At 37.7% G+C, this 18,949-nt stretch overlaps 1 protein-coding gene across 2 annotated transcripts in view; it reads right to left on the bottom strand.

The window, feature by feature from the left end:
- Nucleotides 1-16,591, bottom strand: part of TC2N (tandem C2 domains, nuclear) — a 54,871-nt gene extending 38,280 nt beyond the window's left edge. For both annotated transcript variants that reach the window (XM_027870239.1, XM_027870240.1), the window contains exon 1: nt 16,397-16,591. The gene's annotated coding sequence lies outside the window, so the exon portion shown is untranslated. The remainder of the gene's footprint in view (nt 1-16,396) is intronic.
- Nucleotides 16,592-18,949: the final 2,358 nt, after the last annotated feature.

Below are 18,949 nucleotides of genomic sequence, written 5' to 3'. Positions count from 1 at the left end.
AGATAGATATTTCTCTCTTTCTTTCTCTCTCTCTCTCTCTCTCTCTCTCTCTCCCCCCATGCATACATATGTATATATGTCTATGTACATACATATATATGTATGTATGTATGTACATCTAGCACACTTTTCTTCTGAACTTCATTCCCATATCACCAACTGTCTACTGGCCATCTCCAACTATCTCCATAGGCATTTCAAAGTCAACAAGTTGATCTTTTTTAAATCATTAGCTTTCTGCCAAAAGCCCCTCTTCTTACATGCCCTCTCTCTTTTGATTCACCACCATGTTTCTATTAATCTAAGTTCAAAACCTCAACTTTTCCCTCTCCATTAACCTTCACATCCAATCATTTATCAGGTCTTTTTGATTCTTTCTCCACAATGCATCTCACAATTGTACCTCTTGTCTATATTCACATAGCTATCACCATAATTCATGCCCTCACCACTTAAAGGAATGAGGTAAGCCATATCTTTGCTTTTGCTTTCTTCCTCCATTTATATCATTTGTACTCTTGTCAATGGGATATGTCTGAGGTATGCATGTCTCCAGGCCACTAGCTCAGAAGTTCTCTTATGTCTGTTATAGCTCTTCCAGCTCACATTGGTTTTCTAAGATTTTCTAAGTTTTTATTACTTCCCTAAAAGTTCCACCAATTCTTCTAACCTTTCTCATTCTACAAACCATGAACCACACAGATATTTCTTAAATGATTCTCAACCTTAATTTTTTCTGACACTCTAAGATATCTTTAATTATCTCAAGAGCCAACATGAAAAATCTTCTCCCCAAATCCCAATTTTATTAACTTTAATTTGGAAACAAATAGACACAATAGATAGCTTTTTACGGAATGAAAAAAAAAAACAAGAAGAAACAAAAGCAAACAAAAAATTGTTCAGAATCACTGGTCTATACATAGGAAAAGGAAACACCATGGTGCAAATTGGTTCTCAAAACAAAGAAGTGACGGCTTTACAGGAGGTATCAGTATTTTTCAAACCAAAGAATGTCATTAGGCTAACAGCAGCATCCTAGTACTAACTAGGAAAAACTGCATCAACCATTTGATGCCTCAATGCCAATAAACCAAATTTACAATATACATATATAGGGCTAATTGGCTACCATTATTTCCTTTTGTAACAGAACAGGCATGGGAGCATTTTGTACAAAGGCATGGAAATGGGAATTGTAAAGTCATGTATGAGCAACAGGAAAAAAAACCAGTTTGGTTAAAATGGAGAGTGGGTAACAGAGAGTAAAGTACAGTACACCTGGAAAGATAGGTTGGAGACAGACAATGGAGGGTTTTAAAAACCTAATCAAGAAGTTTATGTTTTATCCTAGAGGTAATAAAGAGTCACCAGAGCTTCTTGAGCCAAGGGGCTGATAAGGTCAGACCTGTGCTACAGGGATGTTAATTTTGTAGCTGTGTGATTAACTGGAGAGAAAAGAGAAGAATTAGCCAACTACTTCATAATCCAATTGAGAAGTGATGATGGCCCTAACTAGAGCCTTGGCATGTGAATGGAGAAAAGAAGGCAAATGTTAAGTAGATGTACAATCAGTTAAACTTCAATTTACTTCTGCTGACTCACGTTCACAACGAAACTGCCAGAAAAATCAAGAAAGCATTATTAAATACATTAAAGGTTGCTGACAAAACTGAAAAGCAAGGGCTTCAAAAGGGCAAGCTTATTTAGCTGATTAAAAAGATGTATCTGAGAATGAGATTTGAATCTCTGGACCACTCCTTACTGAGCTTTTGGTCAGGAATGGAATGTACCTAACCAGTTCTAATAAAACTAATCTGCCTAAGAGTCTTGAAATTTTAATCAAAGAGACTTTAAACTTAGGGAAAAGACTGCCAAAGTATGCCCAGCAAATCAGATAACAAAGCATGTACCTATAATGTAGAAAAGGAGAGAGGGGGAGAGAGAGGGAGAGAGGGAGGGGAGGAGAGAAAGAGGGGAGAGGGGGAGAGAGAGAGAGGGAGGGGGAGAGAGAGAGAGAGAGAGAGAGAGAGAGAGAGAGAGAGAGAGAGAGAGAGAGAGAGAGAGAGAGCGCACAGCAGACTCCTGGATAACCCCAAAAGAAAAGAAAGAAACCAGCAACATTGACCTCAAATGTCCATCTGCAAATGCATAAGGAGATACAGATAGATATATGTATGTATACAAAATAAGGAAGGTGAATTATAGACCCTAATGCAATGAAGCATATTTGATTGGATAAGGATCACTGATAATATGTGATGGGATCTACGAATGGAATGTAGTTATGGGAGGGCACATACTATTCAAACAGAAAGGGACAGGTGAAAGGAGGGGAAGAACTGTGATATTTTATGGATACATTAGTCGTGTGAAGGAATCTGGGAAGCAGATGAAAATAGGCTTTGGTGTATGGCCAGATCACCACATGGAGGCAACCACATGGGAGACACCAAACACCTGTTCCTAGGAGAAAACATTCATATATTCTCCTACTATATGAATGGGAAAAGCTTCTCTCCATTGACTGTGTGCGAGACCTGGCTATATAATCAAATCTAGCTGATGGAGGCTTAGTCATTCTCTCTCACATTGGTAGCTCCAGGACTGCGGGTCTTCTTTACCCACAGCATAGGCACTGTGCACTAAGTTGGATGAAGGAAAGGTCTACCTTTCCTTTTTCCTCCTTTTAGACCCTACGGCCCTGAGAAACAGAATTGGGATTTTGGTTTTGTTTCATTTATCTTTTTCGGTTCTAGGTGTACTGGAGTACTGGACCTTTGAGTAAAGATTCCAGGCCAGATGTTGCAATCAGCTCAGCAGCGGAAGCCAAAGGGACTGTGGAATTGGTGAGATTACTGCTGAGAACTGAGAGAATCTAATGCTCCTCCCCAGATACTAAGTGGGTAGTGGGTGTTGAAGGGAATGTTTGTATGTTTCTCCTTGTTATACTCTTGAAGTAAATACTCTTTTGAAAAAGTTAATCTGACTCTTAAGTGGTTAAATAGAACTGGGGTGCTTACACTCCTGAAACTAAAGGAATATAATTGGTACAGTCATGAGCCAGTGGCAGAAACTATATACCCCCAAACACCTAAGGGTACCGGAAAACCCTAGGGGAGGGGATAAATGTAACACACTTGAACTTCTGGCAACAGGGGACAGCATCACTGTTACACATGGTATAGAGCAGTGTTGTCACAGTGCTGTCAAACTCAGATAGAAATGGGGCCACTGAATCCTATATAAGGATCCCTGCAAGTCATATCAACTTGGAAAACCACATATTAATATTATCTATGTTCTACTGTATTTTTATTTTTGTTAAATATTTCCCAATTATCTTTTAATCTGACTCCACAGAGGTTTTGTGTTTGATTCTTCTGGTATAGAGTACTGGGGTAAAGATGAATGGGGCAAAAACAAAAATAATATTGTATCTGAACAATACTACAGATCACCTGGAAAGAAAGGGGGAAAAGATGAGGAATTTGAGAAGCAGATCTCAAGCCTGGCACAAAGAAATTACATAGTGATCGGGGATTTTAATTACCTACAAATCTGCTGAAGCACTCTTTCTACTAAAAAGTATTTTGTTGTTGTTCAGTCATGTCTGATTCTTTATAACTCCATTTAAGATTTTCTTGGCAAAGATACTGAATTTATTGGCCATTTCCTTCTCCAACTCATTTTATAAATGAGGAAACTGAGGCAAACAGGGTTAAGTGACTTGGCCAGGGTCACACAGCTAATAAGTGCCTGAGGCCAGTTTTGAACTCAGGAAGATGAGTCTTCCTGACTCCAGACCTGGCGCTCTATCCACTTGGCCACCTAGCTGCCCCTTTTATCCTTGTATTTTCATTTTTTCCTGAGCCATTAACTTCTCAGAAATTCTAATGCTTTATTAAGGTTTTACAGTATTTTCTGAGCTGTTGATTTTCATAACTTTGCATTCTCCTAATTCCAATTGTCCAAATTTGGAAAGTACAAAATTTACTGTCACTGGAGGGTCTTAAAGCAAAGACTGGGTAAGAGATACAGTAAAAAAAAAAATTCAGACATGCTTCAAGTTTAGATTGTGCTAAATGATTTTAATTCCCCCCTCTCAGATCCTCTGTTTTTGCAAGGGATAGGGCCTGATGTGGCATTTCATTAGTGTATAGAATTTGAGATGCAAGTTAACAGTTTTTCTCTTCTCTCATTATTTTATGCTTAATTAGCTGGGGGCAGTGAGAGAGATACATGACACAGTTCATGTATGACTGACAGCACTTGAATCTAGTTCACCCTGACTTGAGACAGCTCTATCTACTTAAACCAGGAACTCTCATGACTCCTCTTATGCATTTATATGCTAATTTATGCTATATTTGCCTATGTTCTTATCACCCCTAAAATGCCCCACCATCTAGTAGCCTTACTACAAGTATGGATAGGAAGTATTTTAGAGATAGGGGTGAAAGCTAACGTGGTGAATGCTACATTTTGTACCGAAGCCATCTTCAAACTTTGAACTGTAGAAACAGAGTACGCTTTTCTGTGTCTTTCAAAATGAATAATGATATCTTTGTAATCTCTCTTATTTACATTAACAGATTCTCATATGAAGCAGTGCATATAAAAGGAAAAACAGCTAAATAAAAAAACAGTCTTCAGTGCTAAATAGCACCTGATTTTCAAGCTTGTTACCAATCTCTCCTTATTCCAGATTAAACTTGAAAAACACCTGTATTTGTATGGAAATGTTTCCAAATAACGAAAACAACTTATCCATCCATAAAAAGAAACACACATAAGGAAAATGTCTCATCTGGGAGGTGATCCATACCCATGAACCTCCTGGGAATTTATCCATAATTACTTATATTGTACATGTTACCTAGTATTTCAGAGCACACCATTTTCTGTCTTCAAGACATCTGCCTATGATCACAGACAGACAATATACTCTATGTTTACAGATCAAGTATTCTGTATGTAATAATAAATGGGTTTGGTTTTTTTTGGTGAGGCAATTGGGGTTAAGTGACTTGTCCAGAGTCATACAATTAGTGAGTGTTATATGTCTGAGGCCGGATTTGAACTCAGGTCCTCCTGACTCCAGGGCCAGTGCTCTATTCACTGCATGACCTACCTGCCCCCATAATAAATGGTTTTTGAAGATGAAGTTTGTTAAAGTGACATACTGCCCAATGAGCAGTTTTTCCTTTAATAAAGAGTATTAGATATTGCCTTTCTGAAAATTTCATATATGTAAGACAGGAAAGTTTGAAAGGCTTTTCACATAGAGAGCTATGGAAAAAAACTTAGCTGGATTAGTTTAACCAGGTAATGAAAAAACTTAAAGTTTTCAAACAAATAAAAAATACACCAGTAGACAGTTTTTCTCCTTTTACCAGTCACCCCAAAAGTATTTATTAAATCTTTACTGCATCCACTACTTTCCAAGTACAGATCAAATGTGATAATATTTGCAAAGCACTTAGCATGGTGCCTGGTATATAGTAGATGCTGCATAAATGCTTCTTCCCTTCCCCTTCCCCCTAAGTGTTGGGGAGACAAAGAAATACAGAAATAAGCTCTATGATGACAAAGCTTACATTTTGATGGAGGAGGTAACATGTAAATCACTAGGTTTATACAAGTTATGTAAGGAGTGGATGGAAGGCAATCTGAGAGGGAAAAAGCATTAGCACCAGTAGAGATCAGGAAAGGCTTCTTGAAAAATGTGGGATCTGAGCTGAATCCTGAAGAAAGCAAGAGAAACTAAGAGGTAGAGGTGAAGGGGCAGAACATTTTAGGCATAGGTAAATAGCAATCACAAAACCTTGGGTGGGAAGTGACATGATATGTTGAAAGAATGCCAAGTGGGCCAGTATTGCTAGATCATGTATAAGGGCAAGCAAAGTATAAGACTGGAAAGGAAGGAAGGGGGCAGGTTATGAAGAGCTTTAAACACCAAACAGAAAAGTTACTTTTGAACCTGGAGTTACTAGCAAGCCATTGGAGCTCATTGAGCAAGGAGGTAACACAGTCAGAGAGGTTGGTGACTTTGCACGGCCCTCCCTCACTTAAATCCAATTCACTTGCAAGTCATGGAATCACCTTCCTGATGTCATGGTCCTCTTAGAGAACAAAGGACAAACAATAACAGTCAGAACTGCATGTTAAGAAAATCACTTTGGTGGACAACAAATAGGAGTGGGGGAGAAAAGTGAAACAAGGAGGCCAGTTAGAAGACTACTGTAATAGTCAAAATTAGAGGTAATGAAGATTTGGACAAAGGTTATTATGATTGTGCAAATGGAGAGAAAGGAACATATACCAGAGATGTTATGAAGATAAAAACAAAAAGACTTGACAACACATTAGAGATTTGTGGTCAATTATACAGCCAGTTGGCAGAAAGAGCTGTCACCTGGAGATCCGGTCCTCTACCCATCCTTCCTTTCTTCCTCCCAAGACTGGGCTATTCCTTAATCCAACCAGTATGGCAAGGCAGGAAGAATGTCACCAGTAGGGATACCCCAATGTCTTGTTTTTCTCCCTTGCCAGGGCTGTCTGCTGCTCACAAGGTTTGAAACAGTTGCAAATATTTCTCCTGATAAGATGGGAAGACTACCACACCTTACCATCTTCTCTGCCATTGCATCCTAAGATCTACTCAGCCTTCCTATTTAGCCTGTCTCTATGGCCTAGAGTCCTTTGGCACTGCCATTCTAACTATTCAAGTAATCTAAGGGTGTCTGGGTCTTGCCATACACCCAGTAGGAGTTCTGTGACTTTCCATCTCCACTATAGCTAAACTTTCTTTTATGTGTTCTCTCCCCCAATTAGTGTGCACTCATTCCCTGCCTGGCCCCCTACATGATTTTCTGGACTTCAAAATCATGACTGTACTGATGTCTCATCTTGAAACTCCCTTCAGTGTTTGGGAGCCCCTTGCCCTGGAACATCCTACTAATCCTGCTGCTTGCTCATCCCAATATATGGCTCCCAAAGCCCACTCCCACTCCTTTGCCCATTTTTTAGTTCCTACTGGACTCTCCATTTTGTGAAAGGTTTCTGCTTTTCATTTCCCTCCCAGTCCTGTTCTTGACTTTCTGGACTTCAAAATCAACCCCCTCCCCCCCACCCCACCAGGGATGGATGGATGGATCTCTTTCTATCTATCTCTCTCTATCTCTATCTCTTCACCCCAAACACTTTTTCCATTCCCTTTTGTGTGTTGTCTTCAGTCACTGGCACATAAGCTTCCTGGGGGCATGAACAGGGCCTGGCAGATAATAAGAGTTTAATAAATACTTTTTCGTCCATTCATTTATGACACCAGAGCTGTAAGACTGGGTAACTGAGAGGACAATGGTGCCCTCATCAGGGAAGGTCAGAAAAGTGAAAGGTTTGGAAGGATGGGGGAGCAGATAATAAGCTCTGTTTTGGATGTGTTGAGATACTAAGGGACAACCAATCCAAGATGTCTAAAAGGCAAATGGTAATGGGAGACTGTAGCTCAGGACAGAGGCTAGAGATGGATATACAAATCTAAGAATCATCTGCATAGAGATGACAATTAACCCCATAGAGGCTGATAAGATCACCAAGTGAAACAGTATAGTCAAAAGAGAAAAGGGCTCTGGACAGAACTTTGGAGGAGAAACACAAATAGTGGGTAAAAAAAACCTTTCACTGGATGAAGAATCAAAGGAGACTGAGGAATGGAATGGTCAGACATGCAGGAAGAGAACCAGGAGAAAGCAGTGTCATGGAAACCTAGAGAAGAGAGAGTATTCAGAAGGAGAAGGTAATCAACAGTGTCAAATGTCTTAAAGAGATCAAGAATGATGGCAATTAATAAAAGGTCATTAGATTTGGCAATTATGTAATCAGTTTTAGTTTAAGATCATAAGACAGCAATTATCAAAACTATCTGGTAATGGCTAAGAAATAAAAAGGTAGACCAATGGAACAGAGTACACATACAATTTACAGCCCAAATGAATGTAGTAAACTTGTATTGACAAGTATAAAGGCTTAAGTTTGGGGGATAAGAATTCATTATTTGGCAAAAATTGTGGGGAAAACTGGACATGGCAGAAATTGACCATAGACCAATATCTTAAACCATTTACCAAGATAAGGTCAAAATGGGTGCATGACCTAAATATAAAGAGGGATGTTACAAGAAAATTTGAAGAACAAGTAACATACTACTTATCAAAGTTATGGATGGATGAACAATTTATGAATAAACAAGAGACAGCGAACAGAGTGAGATGTAAAATGGATAATTTTGATTACATGAAATTAAAAGGGTTTTATACAAATAAAACAAATGTAGCCAAGATAAGAAGGAAAGCAGAAAATGGGGGGAGGAGGAGAATTTACATACAGTTTCTCAGATAAAGGTCTCATAACTTTGTAAAATCTTTAAGAATAAGTCATTCCCCAATTGATAGATGGTCAAAGAATATGAACAGGCCATTTCTGGATAAAGAAATTGAACTAATTTATAGTCATGAAAAAATGCTCTCAATCATTATTGATTAGAGAAATGCAAATCAAAACAACCTTGAGGTATTATTTTACACCTATCAGATTGGCTAAAATGAATGAAGGGGAAAGCAACAAGTGTTGGAGGGGATGTGGAAAACTGGGGACACATTTACTGCTGGTAGAACTATGAATGGATTCAACCATTTTGAAGGACAGTCTGAAATTATGCCCAAAGAGTCATTAAACTACCCTTTGACCCAGCAATACCACTACTAGGTCTATTTCCAAAGAAAATTAGGGAAAAAAGAAAAGAACCTACGTGTTCTAAAATATTGATAGCTGCTCTCTTTGTGGTGACAAAGAACTGGAAATTTCAGGGATGCCCATCAACTGGGGAATGGCTGAATAAGTTGTAGTATATGCATAGTATATGAGTATATGTAATATATGATAAGTTGTAGTATATGAAAATAATGAGCCCAATGACCTTGGAAAGGCATGGAAGATTTGCAGGAAGTGATGGAGAAATAAGTGAGCAAAACCAAGAGAACGTTGTATACAGTAACAGCAATATGTTTTTAGAACAATTTTGAGCAACAAAGTCATTTTGAGTATTATAAATACCCAAATTGACAACAAAGGGCCTATGAAGGAAGATGCTAAAAGTGTCCAAAGAAAGAATTGATCAATAGAAGTATGTATACAATGATTTTACATATATAACATACACATACATATACATATTTGTGTCTAATGGCAGCCATCTCTAGGGTGGGGGGGGGAGAAAAAAAGTGGAAAATTTACATGATACCTTTATTATATATTTAAAAAGAATAGCAAGTTGTGAGATTTGCAATTTCATGTGCAAAAAAAAGAGAGCAGTTTCAGTTGAATGAGGTAAAAAAAAAAGATTTCATGGGGTTTATAAGAGAGTAAAAGGAGAGGAAGTAGATGCATCCAGAGTCATGATTTTCTCAGGTTCAGCCAAAAAAGGAAGAAGAGATCTAGGATGATAGCGAACAGGGATGGTACAATCAAGTGAATTTTTTTCTTCTTTTTAGGAATAGGAGAGACATTGGAACTATGATAAAAGGGCTATAAAACTGTGCGTATCTTTTGACCCAGCAATACCACTACTAGGTCTGTATCCCAAAGAGATGAAAGAAAAGAGAAAAAGACCTTATTTGTACAAAAATATTTACAGCAGCTCTTTTTGTGATAACAAAGAAAGGGAAATTGAGGGGAAGTCCAACAACTGAGGAATGGCTGAACAAGTTGTGGTATATAATTGTGATGGAACACTACTATGCTATAAGAAATGACAAGGGGAATGGATTCAGAAAAACCTGGAAAGACTTATATGAACCTATATGATGCAAAGTAAAGTGAGAAGAACCAGGAGAACATCGTATACAATAACAGTAATATTGTAATGAAGATCGACTGTGAAAGACTTAGCTATTCTGATCAATACAATGATCCAAGTCATTTTAGAAAGACTCATGATGAAAACTGCTATCCACTTCCAGAGAGAAAACTTAGGAATTATGAGTATACATTAAAGTATAATTTTTCTCACTTTATTTTTCTTACTTTTTTTGCAACATGGCTAATGGGGAAATGCATTTTTCATGATTTCACATGTATGATGGATACTTGCCTCATCAGTGGCTGAAGGGAGAGATAGAATTAGGAGCTCAAAAAAATTTTAATGTTAAAAATAAACAAATAATTTTAATGGAATTGAATTTTAAAAAATAATACAGGAGCCATGCAGAATGCATACCAGGAAAGGAGCCAGTAAATAAAGAGACATTAAAAATAAATGAGAAAGTAGGGATGAGACCAGAAACAATCTCCGGGAAAGATCAGGGGGATAAGTTAAAGAGTATTTCTTAAGGGGGCTGGTTTTGATAAGAAGAGATAACTCTTTATCAGGGACCAGGTAAAAGGAGGAGATACTGGAGAAGGTGTCTGAATTAGGTGAGGGGAACAAGAAGGGAGAAGAGGGTCCTCTTAGCAAATGGCCTATATTTTTTCAATCAAGTATGAGGCATGTTGTTCATATGAGAGAGTGTGAGGAGGAGGTGTTGTAAAAGGCTTGAGGAGACAGAAAAGTTTGGAACAGACACTGAGAAGAGTAGGATAGGGAGTCATTTCAGAAGGAACAGAATGCAGAAGGTTTGCCTTGCTGCAGTGAGAGCCCAGTTGGGAGTAGATAACATAAATGATCCGATCAGCATATTCTCATGATTTCCTCTAAGTCCACTCAACTGTATGTGAATAGAAGGCAAAGGGGCAGACAATGACAGAAATCTAAAGCTGGAGTTTGGAACCACCTTATGCTTAGTTGCTCTATTGCAAGTTTTCTAATCTTTAAAATTTGGTTCCTCTTACATATCTCATGATAATCACATTTTCTTCAAGAACATCGTAAGGATTTTCTCCTAATCCATGGGCATTAATAATAATTTTCTCACCTTAAGCTAGGCTACTATCTAATTTAAAAATTTTTCATTTTCTTTCATTACAGGTTTGATTCAATTTTTATAAACATTTAATAAGCAAACTGTGCTGGGCATTGGATAAAACAAGTTGAAAATCTTTCTAAAGGACAATCTCCATATATCATGGCAAATATAAAGAGCTATATTAATTGACACCTAATCATGCTTGATTAAAGTGGAAAAACCAAGAAGTACAAAGAAACAAAAAACATCTCTTTTTCAGTACTACTAAGGAAGTATTTATTAGCACAAAAACAGAATCACTCACAAAGTTATCCTATTATTAACGGATTTACAAGTCCTTATATACTACTATATCTGTTTTTAACCACTAAATACTAGAAAGTAGAATTTCAGAATACAAGGGAACAATTCAGAATGAAAATCTTAAATTAGTATTGTGGTATCTACCCAAAATGAATAGCATTATATTCCTGCTTCTATTTTTTTTTAGATACTGAAGATATTCAATACTGAACTTAAGAGGATTAAAAATATCTATGAGGATAGACATTGAACAAAAATGAGTCCCAATACAATGGACATTTTTAATAATAGCTGGAAATAACATATTTTTAATATAGGGGTTGATGGACTTCAGTACTAAATTGTGTATCCAACATACATATAAAAGGTAAATGACTTCTTAAAGAAAAACAGTCTTTAATTTTTGGTTCTCTTAGTTAACAAGGGCTATAATACATCAAAATAAGATCAAACTTGAATACACTCAAGTTATTTTATATAAAACAATACAAAAGAATCTTTTCACAAGTGAAACAAGCTTTTGATTAGAGAATTTGAATTCTCCTAATCAAAAGGAAGTAATCATTACCTTTCCGGGTGCATTATTAGAAAGTGGTACATATATTTAACTTAACTGTGTTCATTTTTCAGTTGTATCCAAATCCATTTGGGGTTTCCTTGGCAAAGATACTACAGTGGTTTGCCATTTTCTTCTCCAGCTCATTTTACAGATGAGGAAACTGAGGCAAACAAGGTTAAGTAACTTGCCCAGGCCCACAAAGTTAAAGTGTCTGAGGCCAGATTTGAACTCAGGAAGGTGAGTCTTCCTGACTCTAGGTTCAGAACTCTACCCATTGTTACACCTAACTGCCCCCTAAATTTACTTTACTATTGAAATAATTTTGCCATTGATTTCTCTTATAATTTCTGAGACATATTCTACTGATTCCAATTGTTTCAATTAGCAGCTGCTTCCAACACAAACTATCAGTTTCTCTGCCCTCCTTCCATAATTACTCATTAAATAGTTAATGATTGAGAAAACTAAACACTCTAAGGATTCTTGATTTATTTAAAAGAGTCTTAAGTGAATTACTTTGCAAAACAAAGACTCTTTTTGCAATATTCACTCACAAACCAACAATTTTTTTTAACAATTTTATAGATTGGTTTCTTAAACCAGTACAAAAGTGCCATTGATTTTCATTTCTTCTTTAAAAATAGTAAGGTTTTCATCTGCACCTTGCTTTATTTTTGACATTATTTGACCAATAACACACTTTTTACTGAAGGTCAACAATAAATTAACAGATTACTGTTTTTTAAATTTATTTTATAAACAATGATGTTTTTGGATGTTGTAGCTGCAACAAAATATTAAAGTGCAAAAAAATGGGGGGAGTAGTAAAATTGACCTTTTAAAGAGTTTTTCTACTTGTACGATATGGAGATTACAGTTTTGGATTACAGTACTTTATGTCACTTTTTTAAAAAGTATAATCATGTGTTTAAATAAAACAAACAGAAATACTTCAAAGATGCTAAAAATGTTTCTGAAGAATGTAAATAGAGAACCGCCTGGGGGGGGACACACAACAATGGACCACTTGATTAATTTACTGGTAGAAAGAACATCCAATCTCAATAATAACCTCTTGATAAACAGGCCACTATCATAACTTTTTAAGTTTCATTAAAGAAAATACTATGCAACAGTGCCATAAATGTTATAATCTTAATCAAAGATTATTCCACCAACTACACATAGAGCATAAGAAATTATGCATTCTCTTCTGGGGGTAAGGGTAAACTATGCCTTAATCTGAAAGCAGCAACTTAAATCACAATACCAAAAAAAAAAAATTTGGACTGTGTAGAAAATTTTGGAGAGGAAGAGATATACTAATGATCTAATGTGTACTTGATCACACAATCACTCTATACTGAGTGGAACTTAACTATAGACCTCAGTAATAGTAATCATAATAACCTCTATCCACATCTCAAATTTTATAGATATATCCATTTATTTAAAAAAAAAAACTTGTCCAATTTATCATAGGCCTAGTAACAAATCAAACTCAAGGTATCTCTTGCTACCCTTAAATGAAGCCAAATTTGGTCAAATTCAGTTAATAGTTTCAAATTTGCTGTGGAATAAACTAAGTTCAAAATACTGCTGTACATCACACAGTTCAAAGAAAACTTACTTCTGGGTGCTGTTTACAAAAATTCTAATGAAATCCAAAGTTCTTCATTTTTAAATTTAGTTGCAGACTAAAAACAAAAACACCGTTTAATCATGTATACACTTATATAGAAGCCACAGGTGTGAAACTCTAGTAGCAGGTAGTTCAGATACAGTGATAGGTCTTCTCTTTTCCTGAGGAACACAATGAAACACTGAGTGTCCAACTGCAGAGTGAACTAGGGAAATGTGACTAAGAAGTCATTATCTAATGCAATGGTTCCTGGTGTTTTTTATTCCTGCAAAGCCCTTTCAACAGTAACAACAACAACAACAACAAATGTGTTGTGAACCTCCAGAGTAATTTAATACACTACTCATTCTTTACAAACATTTACTGCTTAAAGTGCCACTAAAGAATTTTTAGCCTGATTCCCTAGGAAGGTCATTGAACCATGGGAACCACTGTAATACCTTCTGTTTTAGGAGCTCATTTTGGTTTTGTTTCAAGTATTTTTGAGCAGTCAACAATGACGGGTGTTTCTATTTTAGAAAATTTATTTATGTGCTGAAGATTTACTATCATACACTTGTTTATATCTAGGGGGAGGTTTCCAACTTAATGGGGTTTTAACAATGGCTCAGAAGTAACTACAGTAAGTTTTTGTTAAGAGCTGAACAAACTGAACACTTGAGAATTAGCATCATCAACTCAACAAGTATTAGTTCCTGCAATTCTCCTTAATACAACTCATTCTATATAACAGGAAGATACATATTTAGCAGGTCAACTTATACAAAGTACAGGGCCTAAATACCTCAATTTATGTTTCATTGAAGAGTCATTTCTATAACAAAACCAAGGTTTCCCCTCTCCTACAGGACAGGTTTGGACAGAAGCTTACGTTATGGCAGAGGACAGGGAGGAAGGAGAACAGAGCAAACCAAGAAAAATTACAAATTTTCCTTTTATCCTTCACTTTATCTAGGTTATCCTAAAAGTGAAACTAGTTTAGCTTGTATAAAACAATGCCTTTTCAATACTTTTAGCACTGCTACCTCAGTCACATTCCAAATGTGAATATTCCATATTCCAACAGCAGCACGATCTGGCTCCAGAAGTGACCTTCCAGGGGTATCACAATTTTCAAAATTGACAATTTTATTACAACAATGCAATAAAGTGGCAAACAATACAAGCTCTTGCATTTGAGAAAGAGCTCATTAATTTCAGCTTCATATTAATAATGTCATTGCACAATGAAGAAAATTCAACTAACTGCATATTCTGTTTCTAATAATGGTATGAAACTAATTTTTGTAAGAATTTGAAATGAAAACATAATTTTTATGAAATACCACTTTAAAGAATATTTTCTCTACAAATGACTGAGGGATTTACTGACTTAGATATCTAATTTAAAATATTTAGAGATTTAGTTACTTTGACTACAGCAGTACAGTAATGTTATTCAGAAAACAAAACAAAACCCAAGACAGCTATGCCCTATCAAGATTATTAACATGCAACATTTTAACATAGAAACTGTTTCAGAATGCTCAAGCTGTTTAGTTCTTGTTGGTCTGTTTCCTTATTAAAACAAAGGGGAAAAAAGATAAAGGATAAAAAGATGATGAAAGTTTTAATTTCCACTGAAGTAAAGAGATTTGACTAAATTATCTCTAATAAGTTTTGAAATTCCAATTCTATTACTTCAAGGTACCTTGCCACTACTACTTAAGGTTCCCAAAACAGCTAGCAAAATGCCTGACTAGTACCATTCTCTGCCTCGATGGAGGAAAAAAACAATTCAGAAAGCTTAAGCAATTTAAGTTTAAGCAGTTTAAGCTTGAGGGAGTAAAACAGTGATACAGTCAGTGGAAAGCTAGCTCTCCTGGTCTTTGTCCTAGGACTCTATATGCAAGTGCATTGTACATACTATCCATTTCTTAAGAATTAAAATTAGTAAACACATAAGGAAATTAGCAGGTTTCCCCCTGTTAAAAAGCATCTTCAAAACACCGGAAAAAATTATAATATAGATTATAAGCAAGTTGTAATACACTACGAAAATAAATCATTTCTATCCCCTTTGGAAAAGGTCAAAGGGTTAGAGTTGAGGACTGGTGATGATGAGGTACACGATTTTTGAGGTTGCAGTCAGGTGTGTATTGGAAAGGGCACTGAACTAGAAGTGAGCTTCTCTTAGCACCTAGCTGTGGGACCTTAGGAAAGCCCCTTTCCCTCTCTCGGGCTTCAGTTTCCTCATCTTTAAAGTCAGGGAGGTGAACTAGCTGAGCTCTGACGTCGCCTTTAAGTCTGGGATCCTCGGCTACTTAAGGCATTGCTGATGCTGAAAAGATTGTTGGCAGAGGGTGGAAAAAAGTCAACACTGCCGAAGAAGAAACACTGGAGAGCCTTGAGCAGGCATCAGGAAAACCAGGCTCTAGGTACTGGCACTCCTAGCTCCTACTCTTGTCACCACCTCCTCCAGGCCTAAGTGAAAAGTGATTGCTGAACCAGGGGCTAAGGTGATGTAGACCTAAGAACTCGAGATCTGGAGTCAAACATTCAGGATTCAAACTCTGCCTACGCTACTTATTGTTTAGGTAGCTTTAATCAAGTTCCTTCTTCCTCTCTGGTCCTCAGTTTCCTCCGTCGTAAGGGGACCTCGAAGGTCCCTTTCAGCACTAAATCTGACCAAATGAAGCAAGGTGGAAAGGTCTTGGATTGACAGCTAAACTCCCAGGGATTAAAACTCCACAGGCAAGTTCACCTGAGTAAATCTACCGGTCCCGGTGGCTGGGAGGGGCAGAAAAAGGACCGCCCAGCTGGGGCATGGGGGGAGGGGGAGAGCGAAGATGCCAGGGATTTAGGCGCAAGCTTGGGGTGGAGGGTGGGGGGCGATGAGAGGAACCGGGCTTCTCCTCTATCCCTCACCTCCTCCAAGGAATAGCGCACCTGAATAACGGACGCACCCAGCCTGGGTCTAGACCTCTTCGAACTGAGTCTTCGCCGGTCTCAGAGATGTCTTCTCCCCCTCCTGCTTCACCTGCGCCAGTCCTCGCACCTAGGCTGGCGCGCGTCCCGGCGGACCTTGGTTACTAATCTGCTTTGTTCCGCGTAGCCGAGAAAGATGATGCTTCCACCACTGCAGACTGGACAATCTGGTTCACCACACCTACTCGCGCTAGGAGCCGAAAGCTCCACCAACCCCGCCCCTAGGGCTCCTCCCCGCCCCACCCTTAGGGAGGTGTGGCCAGGAATGAGTGCGGAACAGCTCAATAGCCTACCTGAAGTTGCGCCTGCGCTTTTTGTGCCCCCAACACCCACTCCCCCATCCCCCGCCTCTGCCCCGAAGGTGGGAAGCGGCAGAGAGCCAGAGGCTTTTAATATGCTCCAGTGGACTTGGACGCTTAAAGAAGATAAAGGTCACAGAAGCGGGGAGCTGTGGCACTATGAATAGGGGTTGGGGTCTTTCCAGCTGGAGTCCGTTTTGTGTCAAATGTGTTATACAGAGAGTCTTTATCGCTGAGTTCCAAACCAACAGAGGTCCGGAGAGGATCTACTAGGTCTTTATAATTTAGAACCAATCCTCCCCGCTTCCGACCGCCACCCCCAAATCCGTACACAAAACACCTCTGATCGTAGAATTTGAAACCGGATAGAACTTTACAAATCATAAGGTCCAACTCCTTCATTTAAAGATGTGCATACTGAGGTTAAGAAAGGCTGTAGTTTGCACAAGATCGTAGCGGTAGCAGAACAGCAATCTGAATCGTGATTTTAAAGACTCCAAATCCAAGATTTTCTCCGTTATGCCATTAACTGCCATTTCGTATCACTTTCGCCTAAATTGACAGGAACTGGTGGAAGAGGTGAGTCTTTTTTACTGTAAGCCTAAGAGGTAAACTGGTATGTTCAAAGTGAAATAAGATTACGTAGGACCTTCTCACCTACTTGTCTCACAGTCTCTCCTCTAATCCAAATTCTACCGACTTTCTAAACCCTTTCTAACCCTTAATTCTACCTTTTTAACAAATCCCTAACTGCCCCAGGTAAACAATCTCTATCCTGCAAACTTCTAAAGCCCTTTGGAATCAGTCACTTGGCATTTAGCATATGTTACCTCCTTGAGGTCTTTGGATTGTTATTTTGAACTTTTTAACTTTTTACAACTTATATCTACATTGTAAATATCTGTAAAGCAGAGACTGAATATCATACTTCTTTGTATCTCGAGTAACCCTAACAGTAGCATAAAGTTTCGCACACATTGTGTTAAGTAAATATTTGATGAATTAATTTCTAGAACCATTTCCTATCTGACAGATCCCAACTTTTGAGGTGCTAATCTGTTGATTGAAATGATTAACTCGTGGTTTGGAACAGAACACTCTGATTAGCAGTTCCTCTGCCTACATTCTCCAATGCATTGTGTCCTCTTCCCCTCCTTCCTACATGTACTTTCCCATTTCTCCTTTACACCTTCCCTGCTTGTCTGTGCCTCCTATTTGTATCATTCTTGTCTGGGGAACAACAAGTAAGATGTCACTGGAGCTAGCAGATGTGCTATACTTCTTTCTTATGTAGTCTAGGTGGGAGATGGTATGGTAAAGAGGCAGATGGTATGGATAAGACTGAACATGTGAAGCCTAACAATCTTCAAGCAAAGGCTGTTTGACAAGTATGTTGCAGAGAAGCCCTGCACAACTTGCAGCCCACCAAAGGATTTGGGGTGGCCCTAAAAGAATGTAGAGAAAAACATCCTCTACATTTTTCATGGGCCAAGGAAAACCCTTTGGTGGGCCGAAATCGGGCCACAGGTTGTGCAGACCTGTTGCAGAGGAATTCTTGACCAGGGAAAGACTGGTCTATGTGTGACTTATCCAACTCTGATCCTAAGATTCTATTATCTTTTGTTTTTACGTTGTCTCGATTTCCTCTTTATTTCTTCCGGTATCCTAGTAGAAAACTATCCCTTATAACAGACATTTTTAAGGAGAAAAAAATTCAGCAAAACCAATCAGTCCATCAAAAAAAAAATCTGACGTCATATGAAGCTTTCCAAAATTATAATTTGTCTTCTCAAATGTTCCTCCTTTGAAGCTAAGCTTGTTTTTTTTAAAATTTCACAACACTCAATTTCAATTGTTTTACATTATTGTCCTTTCCATTTACAATGCTATAGTCATTGTGTATACTGTTTCCCTGACTCTGTTTGATTTACTTTGGATTAGTTCCTCAGTTTTTAGATGCTTCATCATTCTCCTTGTTTCTTACAGCACAGTAATAATCCATTATCTTCATGTACCACAACATGGTTAGCCATTCCCCAATCAATATGTTTTTAGTTCTCTGGTATCACAAAATGTGCTGCTATAAATATTTTGTTGTATGGGGAGCTCTAAGTTCATTTGTTCATCTGTATTCTACACATTACTTTAAAGACAATTTTTAATTTACTGAGAGAATTTTGAAGAAATCTAGCAGCTTGTATAATTTAAAAAAAAA

Source organism: Vombatus ursinus, unplaced genomic scaffold (genome assembly GCF_900497805.2).
Source record: "Vombatus ursinus unplaced genomic scaffold, bare-nosed wombat genome assembly UNPS02014794.1, whole genome shotgun sequence".
In the NCBI taxonomy this organism is placed as follows: Eukaryota; Metazoa; Chordata; class Mammalia; order Diprotodontia; family Vombatidae; genus Vombatus; species Vombatus ursinus.
Note: the sequence above shows the minus strand (reverse complement) of the source record. Positions and strands in the feature narration are given on the sequence as shown.